Source organism: Trichosurus vulpecula, chromosome X, assembly GCF_011100635.1.
Source record: "Trichosurus vulpecula isolate mTriVul1 chromosome X, mTriVul1.pri, whole genome shotgun sequence".
Taxonomy (NCBI): domain Eukaryota; kingdom Metazoa; phylum Chordata; class Mammalia; order Diprotodontia; family Phalangeridae; genus Trichosurus; species Trichosurus vulpecula.
Genome location: NC_050582.1, coordinates 53,791,973 through 53,815,602, shown reverse-complemented (window position 1 = coordinate 53,815,602; position 23,630 = coordinate 53,791,973). Strand labels below are relative to the sequence as shown.

The window sequence follows — 23,630 nt, the reverse complement described above, 5'->3', positions numbered from 1 at the left end:
AGGGGAAGCACTAATATTTCCATGTAACAGGTGAATAAACTGAGTCCTAGAAAGGGCAAAAGACTTGACCATGGTCACACAACTAGTGTCAAAGCTGGAACTGGAACACAGATTCCTTTACTCCAAGTTCAGATTCACAGAACGATAGCACGATGGATATTTCATCCTCAGCTAAATATGGAAGCTGACTTTGCAGTACGAAGAACTAGAAGATTTGTATACTCTGGGATTTCTTCATTTAGCCTGGATCATCACATTTAATGTGACAGATGATCTAATTTTGCAGGTGACCTCACTGACCCACTAGGATGTACTAGACTTAGTGACACCCCTTTTAATCCTGCACCTCTCCATGACATCAGGTAGAAATAGGAAATCAACTTGGATCTCTCTCAGACTGAAACCCAGAGTTGGGATACCAAAAAACATCACGCATATCTTAAAGAACAAAGCCCTCTTCCTAGGACATAGGAAAGTCATCCAATTGTGAAACTCTACCAAGTCCTTATTAAGTCAGGAATGCATCGAGCTAACAACTACTTTGTGGACTGCATGCAACTCACCATAACTCTTTCACCACCAGCCTTGACCATTAGGTCTAGAGATAAAAACTGTACTCATCAGCATACATGGAGCTCGTTCAGAGACTCTGTCCCCCTCAGACCTGGACATACATACTCCCCATTTTTCTAACATTGAACGTTTCCCCTACAGCAGATTTTGCTGGAAATAATAGCTGTGTGTCTCTATCATCTCTGGATTGTACTCTTGAAATAAAAGTGTTTAGAAGGAAAACAAAATTCTATAGTAGCAGCTAAAGTGTTCAGAGCCCAACATTAACATAATATTCAGTCAAGAAAGACTATCGGTAGAGAACTCAAAGGAAGATGGCCCTATTGGAGGGGATGAAAAAAGAGCAGACAGGATTATAAATCCAATATTTCCATGTAAATAAATGTAAATTAAAACTCTGGGGTCAGATAGACCTGGATTCAAATTCTATATCAAACACTCAGTAACTATGATATGATGGGGACGTGCTTTAACCTCTCAGTGGCTCAGGCAACTCTTGAAGATTGGGCCTTTCTCACTAACCACTCTCCTTGTGTCTTTGATCCTATCTACTCCAACTGCCTCCAGGAGCTTGCCTCTTTGATAATTCCTACTCTCTCTTTCATCTTCAATTTCTCCTTGTCTATTGCCTCCTTTCATGCGGCCTACAAACCTACCCAGGTCTTGTCCGTTCTTAAAAAATTAAACGAAACAAAAATCCTTCATTTGATTCTGTTATCACAAGCTCTTGTCTTCACCCTTACCCGGTCACATACCTAGAAAGAGTCCAAAATTCAAAATCATTTCTTCAACTTCCATTCGCTTTACCTCCCTTTATAATCTGGCTCCTTATTCCACCACTGAACAGAAATTACCCTATCCAAAGTCCCCATGATCTCAAGTGCTCCATCCAATGGCTGTTTCTTAGTTTTCAGACTACTTGCATTCCTTTCCACATGTGACCTATTTTCCTGAATATTTTCTCCTTCCATGGCTTTCATGACACCACTCTCTTGGTTCTCCCTCCTATCTGTCTGACCGATCCTCAATTCCCTTTGTTGGACCATCATCCTTCTCCTGGCTATTAACTGTAGTCACCTCGCCATCAAGGTCTTCACCTAGAGCCACCTCCTCTCATCTCTTTACACCCTCTATCTTGGTCACGTCATCAGTTCCCATGGGTTCAATCATCAGCTCTTCACTGATAATTCCTAAACCAATTCATTCAATCCTCATCTTGCAACTGAATTCAAATCCTGTATTGTTAGTTACTGACTAGGACTGTCCACCTTGGTGTTCCATTGATATTTCAAGCTCCAAATGCCCCAAACAGAATGGGTTATCCCTCCCTCCCCACTCCCAGATTCTTCGCTGCTTTTCACCTCTTATTCCAATATTGATCCCACCTCCATAACATCTGTTATGTCTGCTCCCTTCTCTCCACTCACAGGAGCCACAATGCTTATCCGTGGCCTTTTCAACTGGACTATTACAATGGTTTCCCAAATGTTTGAAATATTTCCATCTTCTTCCCTCTCCATTCCATCAAGTAGATGGTGACCCAATTATTACGTCATTACAGAATTTGACAATGGAAAGGGTCTCCTGTGGCCTTCTTGGCCAATCTAAACCTGAAAAAGGCATTATCTTCACAACCCACTCAACAAGGGGTCATTCAGTCTTTCTATGAAAACCTCCAACGAGGGAGTACCTGATAGCTCCCAAGGCAGCTCATTCAACCTTGGAATAGCTCAAATTAGTACTATTTTTTTTCTTTTTCCCCTGACACCACCCTACATTTGCCATTTTACCACTTCCAACCATTTTTTCAGGTCCTACCCCATCCACAGGATCCCTTTGAATATCTGAGGGCAGCTATCACATGTCCCCTGAATCCTTTCCTCTCATAGGATTTCTCTCAGGATATATCTTGGCAATGTTTATTGTTATTCTAATTGGATTGGGTTTTTTATTCACAGAATTCCCACAGACCTAGAGCTGAAAGGGGCCTCAGAAGGAATATAACCTAACCTCCTCATTTTCCAGAGGAGGAAACTAAGGCCAGAAAGGTTAAGTGATTTTCTAAAGGTAATGCAGAGGATCATAGATCTAGACCTGGAAGGGACCTCAAAAGTCACTGATTTCACATCTTCCTTCCCCCCATTTAACAGATGGAGGAAACTGAGGCTGAGAGGCTACTGATTTGCCTAAGGTCACAGACAAGATCCCTACACATGTGCCTTTCATATATGATCCCATGGATATTGTGCATATTTGAGGGGGAGTTTGTTTCAGGTTTATAAGAGTAATGTTCTGCCATTACTTTTCTTACTAGGACATTTAATTAAATACCTTTGCTTTGAATTGATTTTTTTTTCTGGCTGACTAGGGAAAAACACATCGGTGGAAGATGACCAATGGGCTTGAACAGATGCAGAATCACAGAGTACAGGGAACCTAGGGAAGCTATTCTGTGAGCTCCAAGTACAAAAATGGGGTGCCAATAGGTGCTACATTTATGTACTTATGTCTCTATCTATGGTATCATCCCATGTTACAGATAAGAAAAATAACTTGCCATTTTTATCCATCCAGACATGCAAACACAAAAATTCATTTACTGAATGTACTATATTCCCTATGAGCACCAAAATCTACTTTAAAACCTGGTAACCAAGAGTGTGGAGAAACATTTCTAAAACATATCACTTCCTCCTTTGAGAGAAGTGTAGCATGTAGTGATAGATTTGGAGTTGAGAGAACTGTTTTCAGTGATGTGTTAGTTGCGTGAATGTGGCCAAGAAAATGAACTTCTCAAACCTCAGTTTCCCCAACTGCAAAGTAGGGATACTGATTCTAGGACTATTTAGCACACAGGGTTGTTGTGGAAAAGTGCTTTGTAAACCTTAAAGTGAATACATTTGTAAAACTATTATTATTGCCCTCCTAAATTGAATATAATATGACCTTTGCTTGATGGTTCATGATGATTTAATTAATATAATATGACCTTTTAATATAAATGAATGTAATATGACCTTTGCTTGATGATTCCAAGTCATCATTATCGATCTAACAACTGTATTTTGCTGTCTACTGGGGTGATGGAAGAGCTACTTGCCCCTGCACTAAATGGCCCCAGACAGAGCTTCTGTCTCATCAGTTCTCATTTCTTTCTCTTTTAAGTGTGTCTGTCTACGCCAAGGGTGGGAAACATGTGGCCCTGAAGCCACATGTGGCCTTACCCCCCCTGGCCTATGTTCTGCCTCTGATTTGCTGCTTTGGATCTGCTATAGGCTTGGGCAAGCAAATAGCCAAGCCCATTGGGTATGTGTTGGAAGTAAGCTTTGATTCAGGTCCTGTCAGGTTCTCTTTTGAATAAAATGCATGTTCTTTATAGCAGGGCTTTGTTACATCTATTTGGGCTGCTCAGGGGTTTTTGTGATTCTCAGCTGTGTGCTAGATGGATAGAGAAAGAGTTATCTAGATAAGTGAGTGCTGACCATATATACACACCATACACATTCATACTCACTCACAAATGCTGATACACTGACACACACAGATAAAATATACGCACACACATCTTCAACTATACAAATAGAAAGATTTATTTTGGAATCATTTTTTCCTCTCCACGTTGAATTCTGTCAAAGATAGATTCACTTTGGAATATGGCATTTTGGTGTATTTATGTTACATCTTCCCTCTTCTGGCCTCAGTAGGCCACCTATTATTTTCTCGTTTGAAAGAAATTGGGCAAGTGGAATAACCTAATTGCTAACTCAACACCATGCAGCTAAAATCAGAGGGTTAGGCGCTGAACTCATACAATCATTATATTGCGTTTGGCACTGTCCAACTATGGAGTAGAGAATATTTAAAGAAAACAGTAAATGTTGGGGAAGAGCCATGATCTTTCTCCCCCTTGAGTACTGACAAAGTGGATAATAATTGGGGATGGGGGAGGGATCAAGGGAAGTGGCGGGCCATGTTCTACTCCAGAGTCCCTGAAAGGTCTTCCTTTTTTCTGGTGTTCTTGGGTTTTGTCCAAGGAACCCGCTCTGTGTGCTGAATGAACAACCCGATTATCCCAATGCAGAATCCTGTGGCAGCTTCCATCTTCCTAAATGGTTGCTTATCAGTTAAGAGAATCTTTAGAAGATTGTGAAGGATGTGCGTTCAGGATGGAGTGACACATACTGGATGAACATTTATGTAGTAAAAACACAAAACAAACATTAAAAATAGGCACAGGGTCGGGGGACATGTACAGAGCACGTAGAAAAAGCTAGCACAGTTTTAGTCAATTCTCAACTATTTATTAGCAGCTTATTAACATGAACAAATTCTTAAATTTGGTTTACCATAGAGGCAGCCAGCCATATTGAATGGAGGACTAGGCCTGTAGTCAGAAAGACATGAGTTCAAATCCAACCTAGAACACCGACTAGCTGTGTGATCTTGGTCAAGTCACTGAACCTTTATACATCCCAGTGTCCTCAACTGTAAAATGGAGATAATGGCAGCACTCACCTTCCAGGGTTGTTTTAAAGATCAGATGAGATAATATTTGAAAAGCACTTAGCAGAGTGGTTGGAACGTAGTAGGTACTATATAAATGCTAGTTATTATTATTATTAATTTTTACTAATCATTTTTAAAGAAGGAATTGAACCGGTAGTTAAAATGGCAAAGTGAAAGGTTGTAGAGACACTTGGCCCTGCCACATAGACATGAAAAGGGTTCCAGAAGAACCAAAGAAAAAGAAAGCTGAGCAAGCTTCTCCCTCTAAGACCACGTGAAAATGTGGCCAGAAGCCAGTGGAGGTCAATAGAGGGGCTGGACCAGAGAAGTCAGCGCAAGCTCAGGTAAATGGAGAAGCTGGCAAGGGTAGAGAGAGGGGTAACACAAGAGAATCCAGCTAGGAATTTCATAAGCAGGCTGGAATCCTGTGGAAGACAGGAGAGGAACTGGGAAAGGACTCACTCACTCACACCAACAACCTACGGCTCTGAACAAAAGGTTCACAAAATCCTACAAATTCCAGTCATCTGAGACCTGATTCTGATACCATCAGAGGAAAAGCAGGAGACAGAAGCAGCCCTATGGAGTCACGGGGGGAGGGGGGAGGAAGAGGGAGAGTGAGGAGAGAGGAGGGAGAGGGGGAAGAGAGGAAAAGAGGAAGGGAGGGAGGAAGGGGGGAGAGGGAGAAAGCGAAAGAAGTCAAGCTGTGCAGGCCTCAGAGCACTGAAAATCAAAGCAGAATGGTGACTGTAGCCAGAGAAGCTATGCAGGTCTTCTGCCCAAGACCTCTATGATTGTCAATATCCCACTGGTGGCTATGAGGAACAGGAAGAGATGGTGCTAGCTCTCAATGGACAACTATACAAGGAGAACACAGTAACCAAACACAGTGGATCACCAGGAGACTAATACAAAAGGCAGGTATTAAGACAGAGGGTGGGGTCAAATACAAGCCACCCTAGCCAGACGGGCAATGGCATTCAAACTATAGAGGGGCAGCAGCAACAAGAGCAACCCAATATGCTTAAGTATGTCAGAAGGGACCTGGAAAGCACAAAATCCAAATCTAAGAAACTAAGGCAGAAAACACGATTGAGTAGAAGAAAATGGAACACAATGAAAAAAAATGAAGAAATACTATGGTAAAGAGAAGTCTGAGAAGTAAACCAATAAGAGAGTAACTCACCTCGGTTTTCTCATCTGTAAAAGGGGGATAATAGTACCTACCTCTGAGGACTGCCATGAAGATCAAATAAATTAACATATATAAACTGCTTTGCAAACATTAAAGTGCTGTATAAATGCTAGTAATAATGATGATGATGATGATCCATTAAGAGAACCATAATGCCTAGAAAGATGGGTCAGATCACATCTGGAGTAGTATTTATTTTGGGGCAACATATTTTCGAAAGGACACTGACACTCTCCAGAGGAGAGTTACTGGAATGGTGAGGGGATAGGAATATCAGCTGAAGGAAATGGGGACATGGAGCCTAGAGATGGGGGCAAGACAGCTGGTTTCAAGGATTTCCAGGGCTGCCATCTAGATGAAGGATCTGACTTGCTTTATTTGGCTGCAGAACCAGGAAGCAATGGATACAAGTTGCAGAGAGGCAGATTTTATCTTGATGTAATCTATAAAATGGGAATAATCATCGTAACTACCTCCCAGAGTTGTTGGAAGGATAAAATGAGATGTTTATAAAGTGCTTTGCAAATATTAAAGTGCTATATTATCATCATCATCATCATCACTATCACCACCACCATCACCACCTTCACTATCACCACCACCATCACCACCATCACTACCACCATCACCATCCATGGTATCACCTAGCTGCTTCTATATAATATTATTATTGTTAAGGTGTTCAAAGCAAATAAATTATGTACAAGTGAGATTTTCTAGCTACTAAGGTATTTTAATGGTATGTAAGGGAGGAATGAAGGCTACTGGGATAAAGTTGAGCTGGAAATCAATTGAGGACAAACTTGTTGGGGAAAATGGCCTCTTCCTGTCCAGTAATTTGTTATATCATCAGGATTAATCACTGGTGGTGTATAAAGACAGTTAAATAGACTCTTTTGGCTATCAAAAAGGAGAGTAATTCATCAGTTCAAGTTCATAAATCATTTCTTAGTACAGGGAATACTTTCTATAACTAGAAATCTCTCAGTGACATAGCAAACCATGGGAGTATAGCAGATGGAGAGCTCCCAAGTATATACTGTAAAGGAATTAAGAATTGTCAAATGTAAGAGCCAAAAGCTTCATTCCAGAGAAACTGGCACTACAGGAAAAGAAGGGCACTTTGACTCCTCTTGTATGCTAGACTTGGTTGCTAATGACAGACTGCTACCACAGAAACATATATATGGTATATGTTCTTTGCTTCATACCGTGGTTGTGTTGCTTTTAACAACTATCTCAATTTTGTGAATGAAATCCTATATGAAGTGCATTAGGGAAACTTATACCTTCAAGAAATTTTGCCATGCATCATTTTGTAAAGTGAAATATTCTGCAAGTGTGTTAATTTCTAACTAATTTACATGTCTGCTTGCTTATGGTAGAGCATACCTAGAGTCTCCAAAGATACAATCTAGCATAAGTTCCCAGCAAAAGGAAAAAGTGGGTAAAGGAAATGAAGGGCTTTCAAAAGAAGAAATATAAACTATCAATAACCATATGAAAAATGCTCCAAATCACTTATGATAAAATATGCAAATTACAACACTTCTGAGGTTTCCATTCTTACCCATCAAAATGACAAAAGGATACATGAATATGTAAAAAAATCCATTAGCACAGAAAATTCCCTTCACCAATGCAGACTGTAAATAGGTAAGACCTAGGGGGTGATCTGAGGCCCATAAAGATTAGCTGGCTTTCCCAGGGTCACACAAGTACTAAAAGTCAGAGGAAAAATTTGAGCTGAGGTCTGCCCAGCTAGGGCCACAGAGGGCTTATGGCATTACCCCAGGGCAGGCACAGCCTGACCCCAAGGGGCCTATGATCAAAGTCAAAGCATGGGAAGACTGGCTGTATCCCACCCTCGCTATGATGGCCAATCATGGGGCTTCTCTACAACACAACACATATACCCATGTCTCCCCACCACTTCTTCAGCTTGCTCTATCCTTCTGCTGTGCAAATTTCCCCCTCCACTTCTGAATTAGGCATAAGCCCCTTAAGGCAGTAATAACCTAAACCAACTACTACTCACAATAGTTCTGCAGCAACCATTTGGAAAGTTCCTCTCTGAGTCGACTCCTAGATCACCTTGTGGTTGTAAGAAGTGCTCCTCAGCACTTGGGGACAGGGACCAAAGAGTAGTGATTCTGCCTCCCCTTTTTCACTTTGAGAGATATGGAGTGATTCACACAGGATGAACAAGCATGCATGGCTTGTGATTTGGATTATAGATGCCATTACATTATCTTTTCTCCCCAAATAACCTATCTTCAAATTTCCCTATTATTGTAGAGGGTATTACCATACTTCCAATCATCCAAGTTCTCATACTCTCAGTGTCATTTTCAACTCCTCATTTTCCCTCATCCAATATCTACATATCCAAACAGGTGCCAAGTCTTGTCAATTCTACTTGTGTATCTTTCGAATATTCCCTCTTCTTTCTACACACAGAGATATCACCCCTAGTTCAGGCCCTTGTCTCTTCTTACCTGGACTATTGTCATAAAGCACTGATTGTTCTCCCTGCCTCAGGTCTCTGCCCACTTCAATTTGTCTTCCACACTGCTGCCAAAGTGATTTTCCTAAAGCCTAAGTAATGTACGTGACGTATTACTTCCCTATTTGACAAGTTCCAATGGCTCCCAATTGCCTCTAGGATCAAATATTATTTCATCTTTATCTTATCCTTCTAAAATCCTATTTTATGTAACTTTTATAATAAATACATGAGCACGGCAATACACATATACGATTTATAAAAAACTAAATATATACATATGGGTGACACATAATCATATCTGTATCTATATATCTGGATTTATTTATGTGGACAAGTGATCAAAAAAGTTCTGAGACCCCTGCATTAGGCTATGCTGACTCTATGCAAAGACTATAACAGATAAAAATAGCCAGAGGTGGAGGGACTCTGGGAAGATAGGCACAGGACTGCCCATTGGGAGAAATGTAAACTTGTTCAACTGTTCTGGAAAAGATTTTGGAATTATGTGAGCAAAGTAACTAAGCTGTTTATACTCTAATACTCAAATAATCCTGACACTGGGCAAATATTTCCAAGGAAGTCAAAGACAGAAAGAAGAGCCCATATATATCATAATATTTAGAGTACCACTTTTCATAACGGCAAAATTGAAAACAATGCAGGTGCCCACTAACTGGAGAATGGCCGACTGTCCTGTGGAATAGGAATATGATGGATTATTATAATGATGATTATTCATATTTGGAAAAATACGTAGACTTATAAGAACTGATACAGAGTCAAGAAAGCAGAACCAAGAGAATGAGTTACAAAATGATTATTATATCAATGTAAATGAAACTAAGCCTAAAAGATATGAGAATGTAAATTATATTGTGGAAGAAAAATTATGTACCCTGTGTTTCAGGCACAAATCTGCCAGATGATTAATTAATTAATTAGTCAATTAATTAATTCTAAGCATATCTGCTTAGAGGGAAAATCTAAAGGGACAGAAATTCATCCTGCCTTTGAAAATTTCTCCCCACAAGCCATTTCTTTTCACTCTTTATAGTACTCCCTAATAAAAGACAAAGTTCCACAGTGAGATAAAATATACTCATGAAGTTTGGGTAAAAGTTCTGGTAATAGTTTTGATTTATCTCATAGAACAGTAGTCACCTAACTTTTGGACAATCATTTTCTTAAAACTATTCAACTCCTCTTCACTCCCTGTCAGGATTTTCCTTTCCCCCTGGTCAAAGGTGAACTCAAGAAATACTTTTCTTAATTGAATAAATCAGAGGCATTATTCCTTCTGATCAACTCTAGGGAGGAGTCCTTCTTGGACTAATAGGCTTCTCCCTTAGAAACTGGTCAGGACTTTAATAAGAATGATGGAAAAAAGACTTTAGGACAGGACACTGTCTCTTTGAAATTAGCTTCTATTCAAGGGGAAACTGATTAGATCACTGATTCAAGTGATACTAAGGATTTTAGATCAAAACACTGAAAAAATTATATCTTAATATTTCTAAAGTATATAAATGGGATAGGGGACCCAAGTAGGTTTCCACATTCCTGCCACTCTCCCCCATCTCTTTCATTTTTTACCCAGCACAAAACAATCTCACACATAATCTATGTTGGTTAATTTCAGGACTTCATTTTATATCTGCCCTTTCTATTCTTTAGGCCATATTTAATCAGTATTAAGACATGTTATTCTATTTGGTTCATTGGTTCATACACATGTATGCGCATGCATGCACATACTCCAACACATACATGTGGAATTCTCTTCATTTTACTTTAATAAATTAGATTCTTGGAGGAAAAGATGAACAAAATTATTGTAGATGCTATAAGGGTATACCAAGTAGCATAGTAGAGGTGAGGGGATTTTCTTGAACATGTGGTAGGTTGGGCACATAGGGTGGGAGAGACAAAAACGGAAAGTTAAATATACTTGAGTCTCCAGTCTTTGACCTTCAGACTGGTAAACAGTAGCCAGAAGATTATGGACATTAGCAAAGCTGCCTCAGAGCTAAGGGGTCCATTTTATTGGCAAATGGAAATAAAAGTAAGATTATTTTGAGGGTCAGTTGGGAGGAGATGTTCTGATCCCCTTTGCCATAGTTATTACAAAATAGATATTCTGAACCTCTATACTGATCCTTTTAATATAGCTCTAACAATCACCTGGAGAGAATATGTTCTATTCTTTGTTCATCCTAACACGTACTGTGACTCCATCCTCATCTCTAATTCTTGTGCACACTGCAACTGGACCTTTGCAAAGGTCAGAAAGCCTGCTAATTCCCTATTCCATACCAAATATCTGGTGTTTTTCCAGAAGCACTTATGAATCAATGTGGCTCTCTCCAGGGCTTGATTCTCCCATACAACAAAGATTACTTCTTAACCCACAAGCATCCTTCCCCAAGGTCCACGTGTCAGGGCCCTGACACCCACAACAGGGTCATAGACAGAGAAGATGCACTGTGAGTAGCCATACTTCCAACCTGAGAGCCTCCAAGCATCATAACTCAGTGGCCATAGGTTTGAAGGAATTCATAATTCATGGTCTAAGCTGTCAAGCCGACAATAATAAATGAGGCATCATGTATAAACAACAGCTGGTTATTTAAGAAATCCTGGACCTCAGATTGTACTATTTGATGATCTCACCAATTAATAAGGAGTAGAACATTCTTATGTGGTTGCCTAGGGCAGAAATGATGTTAAGCTCTCCCAAACCCACCTGGAGCTAATTCATAATCAGATTCTTATCATTAGTACAGTGCCTTTTCTAATTGGACCAACCAGTCGTCTCTTTTTAGGCCTTTGTTCTAGACTGAGGCTGCAATGTTGGCTCTATCAAAATGGAATCCAATTAAATTTTTCTTACATCTTTTAGGTCATGAGGGCATTCAGACGCTTCTCAGGTCTTATCAATCAGATAACCATCTCCTTGGAGTAGGGTACTTCACCTACAGTTTGTGAACTTAAAAAAATTGGTAACTATTTCAATATAATTTAAATTTATCCATTTACGCATTTAACTACATTATTCTAAGAAGGGATCCACAGGCTTCACTGGACTGCCAAAGGGGGCCCCTGACACTAAAGAGAAACCCTGACTTAGGGTAGGGAAAGTAATGGGAAGCATCAAGTTGTTAAAGCCCATCTACCACTACATTTACAATCGACTACCTTCTTCTTTTACAGTTTAAAATTCTTAGATAACATGACAATTTGGTCCTGGACCATTTGGATCATGAGTGCCAGGAGTATGGTTATATCTATTCCTTTACAAAATGCAATGATATCAATAAACAGAACGGTATGGTCAAAAATCATGACAACTCATGCATAAATAAAGACATTTTGCATGTATAACTATCAAATCCCATCTTAAAGAATATATATATATGGGTTCTGGGCATGGTGACATGTTTGTAATCCTTGGTACTAGGGAAGGCTGAGGCTGGTGGATCACTTGAGCTCAGGAGCTCTGAGCTACAGGAGGGCTAAAGCTGATCAGACATACATACTAAGTTGGGCATCATATATGGTGAGTCATTTGGTACAGGGGATGCCACCAGGCTGCCTAACAAGGGGCAAACCAGCCTTGGTTAGAGATGGAGGGGGTGGAGGTCTTCATGCTGATCAGTAGTGGGATCAGATCCATGAGTATCTATTCTACTTCCAGTCTGGGTGAGATGGGGAGACCCAATATCAAAAAAAAAATGTTGCCACTGAGGTAGGGAGTAGAAGAAGATAAGTAAGTACAAGGACAACTAACTGTGTGCTCCAAAGCCTAAGCAACAATATGTCCCACATTCTCAGTTCCCTTTGTGAAGACATTCCTCAGGTCTAGCCATAAAGGAAAGCTGTACCATCCTTCTATCCTGGAAATGGTAGACACCACCATAAGGCATAATCCCTTTCCTCTGGTGAGACAGAAATCTTTTCTTTTGGACAGGAGAGAAGTTCCTAGGAAAAGCATCTTATGTTTTCTTCAAACTTGTTGCATATGTAAGGCATGTCATGTTTACAACAAGTGTTTCTCCACATGTAGTTCACAGCTCAATGGGTATTGCAGCATCTCTCTAAAAGGACACTAGGTGGCACGGTGAATAGAATGCTGGACTTGGAGTCTACGAGATCTGAATTCAAATTTGGCCTCAGATGCTTCCTTGCTGGGTGACAATTTCCCCATCTGTAAGATAGGGATGATGATAGCACCCACCTCCCAGGGTTCTTCTGTGGATAAAGTGAGATAATATTTGTAAATCCCTTTACAAACCTTAAACTGCTATCTAAGTACTAGCTTTTTCTGTTACTGTCAAGAACACGAATACAATAGTGGGGGAGACTTGCCCCTGGGCAAGTCATCTCTGGATCTTGTTTCCTCTTTTATAAAATGAGCGGGGGTTGGACTACATCAAGACTTAACATTTTTTATGTCCCGTACCTCTTGGACATCGTGGTGAAACCTATGGCCCCCTTCACAGAATATTTTTAAAAGCATAACATAAAATACAGTTACCAAGGAAACAAATTATACAGAAATACAGCTATCAAATCATGAAATAAAACACCAAACCAGTTCATGGACCCCTGGTTAAGAAACTCTGGTCTAAATAATCTTACACCCACTACAGACTTTTATACCTCTAAAAACAGAACAAAAACATATGCACTAAACAAGCCACCCAAGAGTGTAGGGAACTACAGATACAAACAGGAACAGAAACAAGCAGAAATACACTGGTATGCCTGACAGGCCTGGCATTTTTCTTACATAGTCAGATTCTATAAACTTTAATGAAGAGTCAGTAAGACCAGGCAGCTCTACTCAACACACAGACACACACCACTTTCTTAGGGATTTTTAAAGGTACCCCCCCAACGCACGCACACACACACACACACACACACACACACACATCTTTTTTTAGTTGGTCATTAAGTTTTCTGGATCAGGGTGGCTGATATTCATGCTATTTCCCATTAGGCATTGGATCTAAGTCCAAAGACACCTCTTAATTGTGGAAGAAAAATTCTGTACTCTTCATTTTAGGCACAAATCTGCCAGAAACAAATTTATTAATGAACCAATTATCAACTTAGAGATAAACTCCAAAAAGACAGAAATAGATGCTGTCTAAAAAATCTCTCTCCACAAGCCATTTCAATTCACTATTTATAGGCTTCCCCAACAAAGGCACAGTTCACAAAGTGATATAAAACACAATCGCAAAGTTCAGGTAACAGTTCTGATTTATCCAATAGAACAATAGTCATTTCATTTTTAATCATTTTCTTTCTAAAATCATTCAACCTTTCTTGAACCTTAAAGATGCTGTTTTCCACTTGGTCAAAGGGGATCTCAAGAGATTCCTCGGTTAACTGAATTAATCAGAGAAGTTCTTCCTTCTGAAAGGCTAATGATTACTCTCATTCATTACAAATAAGGTTCCTTTCCAGGCTGATTGGGTCCCTGCCATCGGAAACTAGTCAGGCAATAGATAAGAATGATACCTGAAGGTTCCATGGCAAGACATTGTTTTGGAACTGATAGTTAAAAGAAGGCAGTTTCTGATTCATATTAAAACAAGGACTTAGGTCTTAAGTACTGGTATTATTTTGTAATACCTAGGTCTGAGAGGAAACAGTGGGCCCTCAGTGCACTTTCACATCTATATGATTTAAGCTTGGTTCCCAAAAACAAATGATGAAACCCACTTTCTTTCTCACTGGAGAGAGGTGGTAGGGTATACAAGTAGATTGTTGTATATGCTGTCAGCAGCACTTGCTTAAGTACTTGGATTAACCTCACTGTTGGTCCACCTAGAGAACTTTGGAATCCATTGCGTGACATGGGAGAGCCTGACAAAGGACAACCCAGTATGGCATGCCCACATCACAGAAGGCACTGTGCTCTGTGAGTGAAACAGCATCGTAGTAGCTCAAAAGAAACATGGGATGCACAAATTTAAAGAAATCTCCACTCTAAATGTTCATGTGGACTATTTGTGCCTGACCTGTGGTAGGGCCTTCTAAACTCATATTGGTCTGAGTAACCTCAGTTGGACACAGTGTATCTTGACTTCAATATAGTGATGTCATTTTGGACATCAACCAACCAACCAATCAAAATGGTGGTGGTGGGGAGGTAAGGATTACAAAGTGACTATGTTGTGAAAACAAATCAATAAAGCATTTTAAAAAAAGATATGAGAAGAAAAGACAAAGGAAAGAGGTAAATGAGTTCGTTTCACGGAATGACAAATCAATGCATTATGTGTTTTATGGGCAAGACATCAAAATATTGCTGTAAATGTTTAGACAAAATGCTTCTAAGAGAGACACTTAAGGTTTAGTTTGTCCTTGTTGCAACTTACTGCAAATCAAATTTTAATCATAGAAAGTTCTTTCTCTGCTTGACTAAAACCAAGCATGTGGGCATATTGACATTATTCTTAGTTTTGTTCCATTAAAGCTCCTTCAAGATGTAATTTGGTTTTCAGAGGGCCGACCGTCCAACATAAAAGTTGAAAGGAGAGAAGTACAGTTTGTGAACTTGAGCAAAATACATGAATTGAGTGCTTACTCTGGGTCAGACATAAGGGACTAACCCAGGGTGGGGAACCTGTGGCCTCAAGGCCAAACATGGCCCTCTAGGTCCTCAAGTGCAGCCTTTTGACTGAATCCAAACTTCACAGAACAAATCCCCTTAATAAAAGAATTTGTTCTGTAAAACTTGGACTCAGTCAAAAGGCAGTACCCAAGGACCTAGAAGGCCACACGTGGCCTTGAGGCCACAGGTTCCCCACCCCTGGAAGTCAAGAAAAGTAATGTGTATGGATGCTTCTTCCCTGGAGGTGCTTCTGGTCTATTCAAGAAGACAGGACTGATAAGTACAAAAAACCTCCTCAAGTTGTGGCACAAATGAAAGTTTATACATTTAAGTGATAATACTTTCGCTCCTTTTTTGTTTTAAGGAATCGTCCACTGGGTAGGAAATTGGACAGAGATTCAAAAGCAATGAGGATATTTAAAAAGTATGAACAAAAATAAGACATATTTTTTGAAAAAAATTTATAGTATCTCTATTTATCAAATTAGCAAAGATGGTATGTATGCTAACAAATCACTGCTGGTGAAGGTAGAAATTGATTTCAACTTTTTGGAAGGCAATACGGAATATACGATAAAAGTCTAGAAATTGTTTAACCCAGTAATTTTATTAGGTTTATATCCCAAAGAAGAAACTTACAGAAATGAAAGACCTAGTTTTTTTCAAAAACTGTATTAATGCCTTTTATTTTTACGCAACACATTTATATCCCCTAACCACTGGACTTTCTTATAAGAAGAAAAAAGTTCCAAAAAGCCAGTGAAATTACTAAGTATGACATCCTATATCAACTTCTAGAACCATAGTCAGTTCCAAACTCTCTATAATGTGGAATGAGGCCTGTTTCAACATCTGTTCTCTGAGCCTAAGATTTGGTATTAAAGTTGATCACAATTTAGCTTTATTAGTACTGTCATAGTTACATTATTAGAGCCAGGTTTTCCCCACAATTTCCTTGAGATTCTAGGCCTCATATTCCTAGGAAGACCATTCTAGTGAAAGATGAACCAAAGCAAGGAGACCAACTAGGAAGCAATTTCAATAGGACAGATGAGAGATGATAAGAGTTTGAACTAGGGAAGTGGCCATAGAAGTGGAGAGAAAGAAATGGATGAGAAATATATTGTGGCATTAAAACTAATGAGAGTTGGCAACCGGCTGGATGGGTGGGGTAGTGAGTCAAAACTCAAGTCTGTGAACCTGGGTGACCAGAAAGATAATTCCCACAGATGAAATAGGGCAGTCTGGTAGGTTTGAGAAGGAAGGAAATAAATAAGCATTTATTAAGTACCTACTATGTACCAGGTACTACGCTAATCACTTCATGAATATTATTTTAATCTGTCCTCACAACAATCTTGGAAGGTGCTACTATTATACACATTTTACTTTTCAGGAAACTGAGGCAGGTAGTGGTTAAATAACTTGCTCAGGGTTACACAGGTAGTAAGTTTTTGAGGCAGGATTTTAACTCAGGTTGTTCTGACTCCAGACCTTACTCTATCCAGTGGATAATGTAGGTACCCCCTAGATAATGAATTCTGCTATGGACATGTTGAGTTTGAATTGTTTATGAGACTCAAAGGTAGAATACAAGAGCTCAGGAGAGAGAATAGGGTTCTTTTTAGGAGGCAATTGGGATGAAGTGACTTGCCCAGGGTCACACAACTCATCAGTATCAAGTGTCTGAAGCCAGATTTGAATTCAGGTCCTTCTGACCCCAGGGCCAGCACTCTATCCACTGAGCCATCTAACTGGTTTAGGGGTCATCTTCATAGATGTGATAAATGAAGCCATGATTTATCAAAGCTACCTTGAATATTTTTTGTGGTGGCAAAGGCCCCTTAACAAAGTAGGTTTACCTGATTGGGCAACAGTTGAATAAGTAAGGGCATATAAATGAATGTAACATGACATAGTAAGACAAGGCACATGAGGGACTCAGAGAAACATGAGAAGACTGGTGAACTGATACAGAGTAAAATAACCATAATTAGAAAACAATGAAAAGATAACTACAAGAAAGTCAAACTCTGAGTAATTAAAAAAGTAATAAAGATTCTGGAGAACAGAAAATGAAATATATGACTCCTTTTGAAAAAGGTCAGGGACTATAAGGGGAAAATTTATATACATTGTCTATTTATACACATTGTCAGGTTATTTTTGATTACCTTTTTTTTTTCTTTTTATGATGAAGGGCACAATTTCAAGGGGAGGGAAAAAGTGGTATTTCAAAAATGTTCATGAGACATATAGCCCCCTTTCCCCAAGGAATAATATATTGTCTGTAGAGCTGAAAGAAACAGCTGTAGGAGGAGATACAAATCATCATCCAAAGCATTGGCATCCAAAGACCGTTGAGGGCTACAGGAGAAGTCATCTCTCACTCCTCTATTCTTGAAGGGGCCAAAGGACTGAAACGCTAAGCTAAGAAAGGGACATGTATACAGAGGTGTGGCCAAAGAGCCCAGAACATGGTGCCACCAAAACAAACGAGAGATTGCAGCTGTGATCGCGTGGATTGGGGCAAAGGCGTTGCTACAGGCCCCTGCCACTTTGCCTATGAGGCTTTAACTGCAGGAGTGACAGAAGGGAAGATTTGGAGGTTCTCCGTGGCACAAGCAGCAGGAGAAAGAACAGAAGATTGGCTAGTACAATGGGGGAGGGAGGTGTTTAGTGACCACTGCTGATGTTACTAGAACTGCCCCTGTCCTAAATGTTGGTGAGATGCTGGGAAAAAAAAAACTGTGGCTGAATGATGGAGGATCACTCAAGCCACTGTGAAAAGACTGTAGCTGTCTTTGTTTGCCAACAACAGTGATGGTGACACTCCTCTTTTCCCCTATCCTTTCCAGGAAATGAGTATATCTGTTCTAAAATTTAACCCTATTTCTCTGAAGTTTATATTGTTTACAGCAGTAGCCACCTATTTTTAAAAAGCAAGTATTAAAATAAAAATGTGGTTAACGCAGTGTATTAGCCTATATTGGAATGAGGAAGCTGCAGCCTTGAGGAGACACGTGGCCCTTTAGGTCCTCAAGTGCAACCCTTTTACTGAATCCAAACTTGCAAAGTTTGGATTCAGTAAAAGGGTTGCAGTTGAGCACCTAAAGGATTTGTTCTGTGAAGTTTGAATTCAAAGGGCTGCACTTGAGAAACTAGAGGGCCACATGTGGCCTGGAGGCTGAAGGTTCCCCACCCCATCTGTCTGTATTTCATTTGTTTCAAAGCAGCTGAGGGCAGCTAAAACCAGTTATACAGAAAAAGGAAGGGCCAGTCTCTAATGATTGGGGTTTTCTCCCAGCTAAGGCTGGAGATAAACAAAAGAGATTTTGTCAATCCATATTAGTATAGCTTCCTGAAAGCAGGGAAAAGATTAAATGGATTCCCAGATTCCCCTGGTCCAGAAAAAAGGAGTTAACATTATTCTAGAATGGAGCTGTCAAACACATGACCCATGGCTAGTGTGGCCTGAACTAGATTAAAATATAATTGAGAAATATTTAGCAAAATAAATAAAAATACAAGAGAATATAGATAATGTTAATATGTGGTTTTCTAAGTCAATATGCAACCCCCAGGGATCCTACGTGCTGTTTAGTGGCATCTATTTCTATTTGGGTTTGACACCACTGTTCTAGGAGATGGAGGCTTGGTAAATAGAAGTCAGAGAAAAGACCCTCTGAAGTAGCGACGGCTAACAAATCTCCTTTCCCCACAGTATGTCAGAGTCCCATCCTCCAGCACTGAAGGGATCATGACTGGAAAAAAATTTAAGAAGCCCTGAAGTCCACTGAAGAGCAGAGTAAGAGCAATGACTAAGTAGAAAGTCAAGCTTGATGTACATGCTTAAAGGGGAAGCCAGAAAAGAGGGGCTCTATTTACAAAAGGGTGGGGGGCACGTAGAAGGAGCAGAAGGGGCTCAGCTTCTTCCACTTCAGTTCTCCTAATTCAACTGCTGTTACAGGAAAAAAAAGTTTTAAATATAAACATATGCATGTTTTTATATATTTTATCTTATACATATTACCTATATGTATATGTCTATATATGTGTGCATACATATCTGTTACAGGAAAAAAACCAAAAGTTTTACATTACGTATAAATATATGTATGTTTTTATATATTTTATATTATACGTATTACCTACATGTATATGTCTATATATGTGTGTATACATATCTATAATTATTATTATAAAACTTACTGAATGTACAGATCATTCTCATAAAGACTTTGTGAAGAGAAAGGCTTTAGAGAGAAGCAAAAGGAAGATCAGCAGTTTTTGGCATCTTCCCAGTTGCTCTTTCTTTGGTACAAATAATATTCCTGACCTTTTCCAATTTTGGGAATCTCCCTCTTTTGAGACAATCAAATCCTGAGTGTTTTAAAAACTGAGTTATCTCTGCCATGGATTTTACCAGTATGTACTTGGTCTGGTCCCCTCATTCTTCTTGCCAACTTCTACAATGCCATTGTAACTTCCTCACACAGCTCAAAGAGGACTGAGTTACCAGGGCAAAATCATCACGTTTTTATCATCACTGATAAGAACAGATCGCAGATCTTCTCCATTTTACTTCCATCTGTTCTCCTGCCAGTTTCATCTCTTAGTAATGATGTCATACTTATATGAATCGATACAAAGTGAACTGAGCAGAACCAAGACAACAGTTTATACAGTAATAGTCATATTGTAAAGATAATTAACTGTGAAGACTTAGCAACTCTGATCAACACAATGACCCAGCACAATTCTAAAGAACTCATGATGAAACATACCATCCTGCTCCCGATAGAGAATGGATAGACTCTGAGGTCAGAATGAAGGATGCATACACATACACACACACACATTTTTTCTCATTCTTTTTTTCTTGTTTTATTTTTTTTTCCGGAATTTGGCTAATGTGGAAATTTGTTTTGTAAGACTTCGTATTTGTAATGAATTTTACATTTCTTGCTTTCTCAATGGGTCAGAGGGGGATGGGGAGAGAATCTAAAACTGAAAATAAAATAAAATTGAATATAAAAAAGAAACGATGCCACAGTTGACAGCTTCACCAAAAACGTGGTCTTGAAAGAGTCAGCTCCTAAATTTATTTCATATTGCTACCAGCATTCTAACCATTTCAGTCATCATGAAAAACAAAATAATATGACGATCTTTCTTTGAGTGGGGGTGGGAATGGAAGATTGGAAAATATGTTGAGAGTCTCTTCCATTCTGGTAAAAGGAGAAAAAGGACCATGGAAAGTGCATAGCTGTTCTAAGCATATTATGCAATTTGCTTCAAGGCCAAGAAATTACCTGTTTCAAGTGGAAGCAGAAATAACAAGTAAGAGCTCATGCATGTGTACAAAGCAGCTCAGGGCAAGCATCTCCTGGAAGGTAGATGAACTCACAGAGACTTAGCCAAATGGGTGGCACTGTAGGAGTCTTTGCTAAGTCCCTTAGATGGTCAAGGATTCGACGATTCTTTCAGTTGCTGGAAAAGAACCATATGCTTACCTTGGCATGCAACCAGATACTGGAACTAATTCAAACCTGGATCACATGCCTCCTGTTGTAGCGGATGGCACATCAATGAAAGTAAACCCTTCCTGACTTTGTAAGAAAAGTGTAAGTGATATGTCTGTGAATGGGAAATTTAGTATTGGTTCCTCTCCTGGGGGGCATTGGGTCATGGTAACATTTGTCTAGGAAAGAAGGAAATATTCAATTTAGCCCCGAGTATCTGCAGTCTTTGGATTTAAGCAATGAGCAGAGGTAGAAGTAATGAGAATGACCAGGAAATCTGTGGCAGAGAGACAGAGGGAAAAGGAGAGGAAGAAAGAGGCCTTAGATGGGCAGAGAAATACCTCGAGGCTCCATATCATCAATCTATGCTTTATCTATCCAATTTTCTTTCCCACTAATCACCAACAGGTTTTTCTTCCTTTTAATCTTGCATGGCTCTGAGTAGGGCCAGTACTCTGCTGAGGTGGTACAGATAGCCTTCTTTAGCGTATGGTTTGAGGGGCTCTGATGTAGGCCCCCTAGAGGCCTCAGTAAAGTGACTGAAATCTTCTCCCATTAATCATTCCTTTCAGGTTAAGGCACTGAGGCAGCTGTTAAAATGCCCGCAAGGGTTACACATTTAGCCATTTTCAGCCATTATTAATTTAGCTCAATTTAGTGTGTAATGATGATAATAAGAACCACATAATAGGTTCTTAGAATAGATGATTAACAGGTTAAAAACTGACAGAAAAACTTCTGAGACAAACATCACTTCACAGAACAATAATAAAGACTGGAGATACATAAATGCCTCTGAATTTATTAAGTATAATAGAAATTGGTTTACTGGAGCCTATGAAATGGCTAAGACCCAAGACCAGAATCAAATGGCCCTCTACTGTAGGCCAAGCCTAAAGCAGATTCAAGGTTTTTAATATAAGAATCATCCATAAATGTTGAATATTGCATATGACATCAGATTTCTAAAAACTTCTTCATTCTACAAAGTCACATCAGCTCTGGAACTCACACCTAACCTCATCAGTACCCTCTACCCTTGGGGCCCCTTTGATTGGAGGCTGGAGAGTTCCTCCTAGAACCTCTGTTTAAGGAAGGTACCCATGTCAGTCATCTCATTTCCCACCTAATTACAGTCCTTTAGATTCTTCAATCATGCTCTGTATGTGAGGTGCCTCCCACCCCACCCTTTAAGCTTCCTTTCCTGTGCTGTCTTTCTCCATTAGAACATAAGCTCCTTAAGGGCACGATCTGTCTTTCTTTTTAATTTGTATTCCAAGTACTAGGCACAATACCTGATTCCACCCACAATAATTAACATCAAAGCTAATATAAGTGCCCCTATGGGTGCTGACTCCCAAAAGCTTATAATATTTATATCGATAATACACTTTCCTGGGATCAATCACCACAATAGAGACTCAGACAAGGGTTCTACCACCCACTTCCACTTAAGCAAATGTACCCCTTACTTCAATGGTTTTCCCTCTAATAGAAAGTAGGGCACCCCTATGATACCCTTGAAAGTCCACTGGTAAAGGAGTAAGCCAGCTGCCAGTATCTAATATCCCCTTGAATGTTCCTACATCCTCATCCCTTATGTAAACAAACAAAGCCTTTAAGGAGACCTCAGCTCTCACCCTAGGGGAATTCATTCTAATAGTTCTCAAATCTGGACACAAAGCCTTGAGTAGCTCTAAACAACCAGGTTGGGAGAGGTCATATGGGATGGGGCAATGAGCAGATGAAGGTAGGAGGAGAAACTAGATAGAAGCTTTCAGGGATATACTAAATTTGGGCAGGGCAGAAAGATCCTCACTAGCCTGATCCCAGATTTTAGGAAGACCCCAGAGGCTGACCATTACTCATATGCTTAGCCACTCTACGTTTTAAAGCTCCTTATGGAAGGGAGTATCATCAAACTCTGTTCACCTAACATGGTGACAGGCATTGTACCTTCTCCCCTCACCCCCAGAGCATCTGTTTGTGTAGAAAGCCCTATTTTCCCAATCAGCTACTGAGGCTGTACCAGTCTCCAGACCAGGCCAATATAGATGCCATTCAGATGGAGCTCCATCCAAAAAACAGAACCCAACTACATACAAACCACACTGGTCATAAGGAACAGGGCCCAGGGAAGGAAGTATAAATCCAATGTCCACCAAATCTATTTTCAAAAGAAATGGTAGCTCCTTCTTTGCTGTCCCTCCATTGTGGAACACGTTGGAGAGGGAATTCATCTTTATGGGCCCAAGTATGAATAAATCCCCATTTTTTCCACTTGATAGGAGAGAAAGAGTAACAGACACCTGGAGCCTCCACTGGCTCAGGACTTTGCAGGCTCAACTGACTTTGCCAGAGGAAACCATCCATAAACTCTCCCAGCTAATGGAATCGTGCAAATGATAAATACTCTAAATCTCCCCTCTCCCATCAGACCAAACCCTCATTACCTATTGTTCCAAGGATTCATTGGATTGCTGTTTTAAATTTCTCCCGAAACAATCCACATTTCTTAACAGTAAAGGCCTGCCTACCCTCTAGCTCTCCCATACTGGAGGTTTCAGCTTTTGAAGTGCTACTTTGGGGAGGTAGGGACAAGATAAAGCTGGGATTCTGCAGCCACTTCCTCTGATTCCCACTCTGACTACCCTCATTTCTGTTTTTTTTTTCTTTAAAAATCTTAATTTCTTC

The 23,630-nt window shown here is 39.8% G+C and overlaps 1 protein-coding gene across 1 annotated transcript in view; it reads right to left on the bottom strand.

Annotated features, from left to right (window-relative positions):
• IL1RAPL2 (interleukin 1 receptor accessory protein like 2) overlaps positions 1-23,630 on the bottom strand; it is a 451,202-nt gene that overhangs the window by 352,521 nt on the left and 75,051 nt on the right. The window lies entirely within an intron of this gene.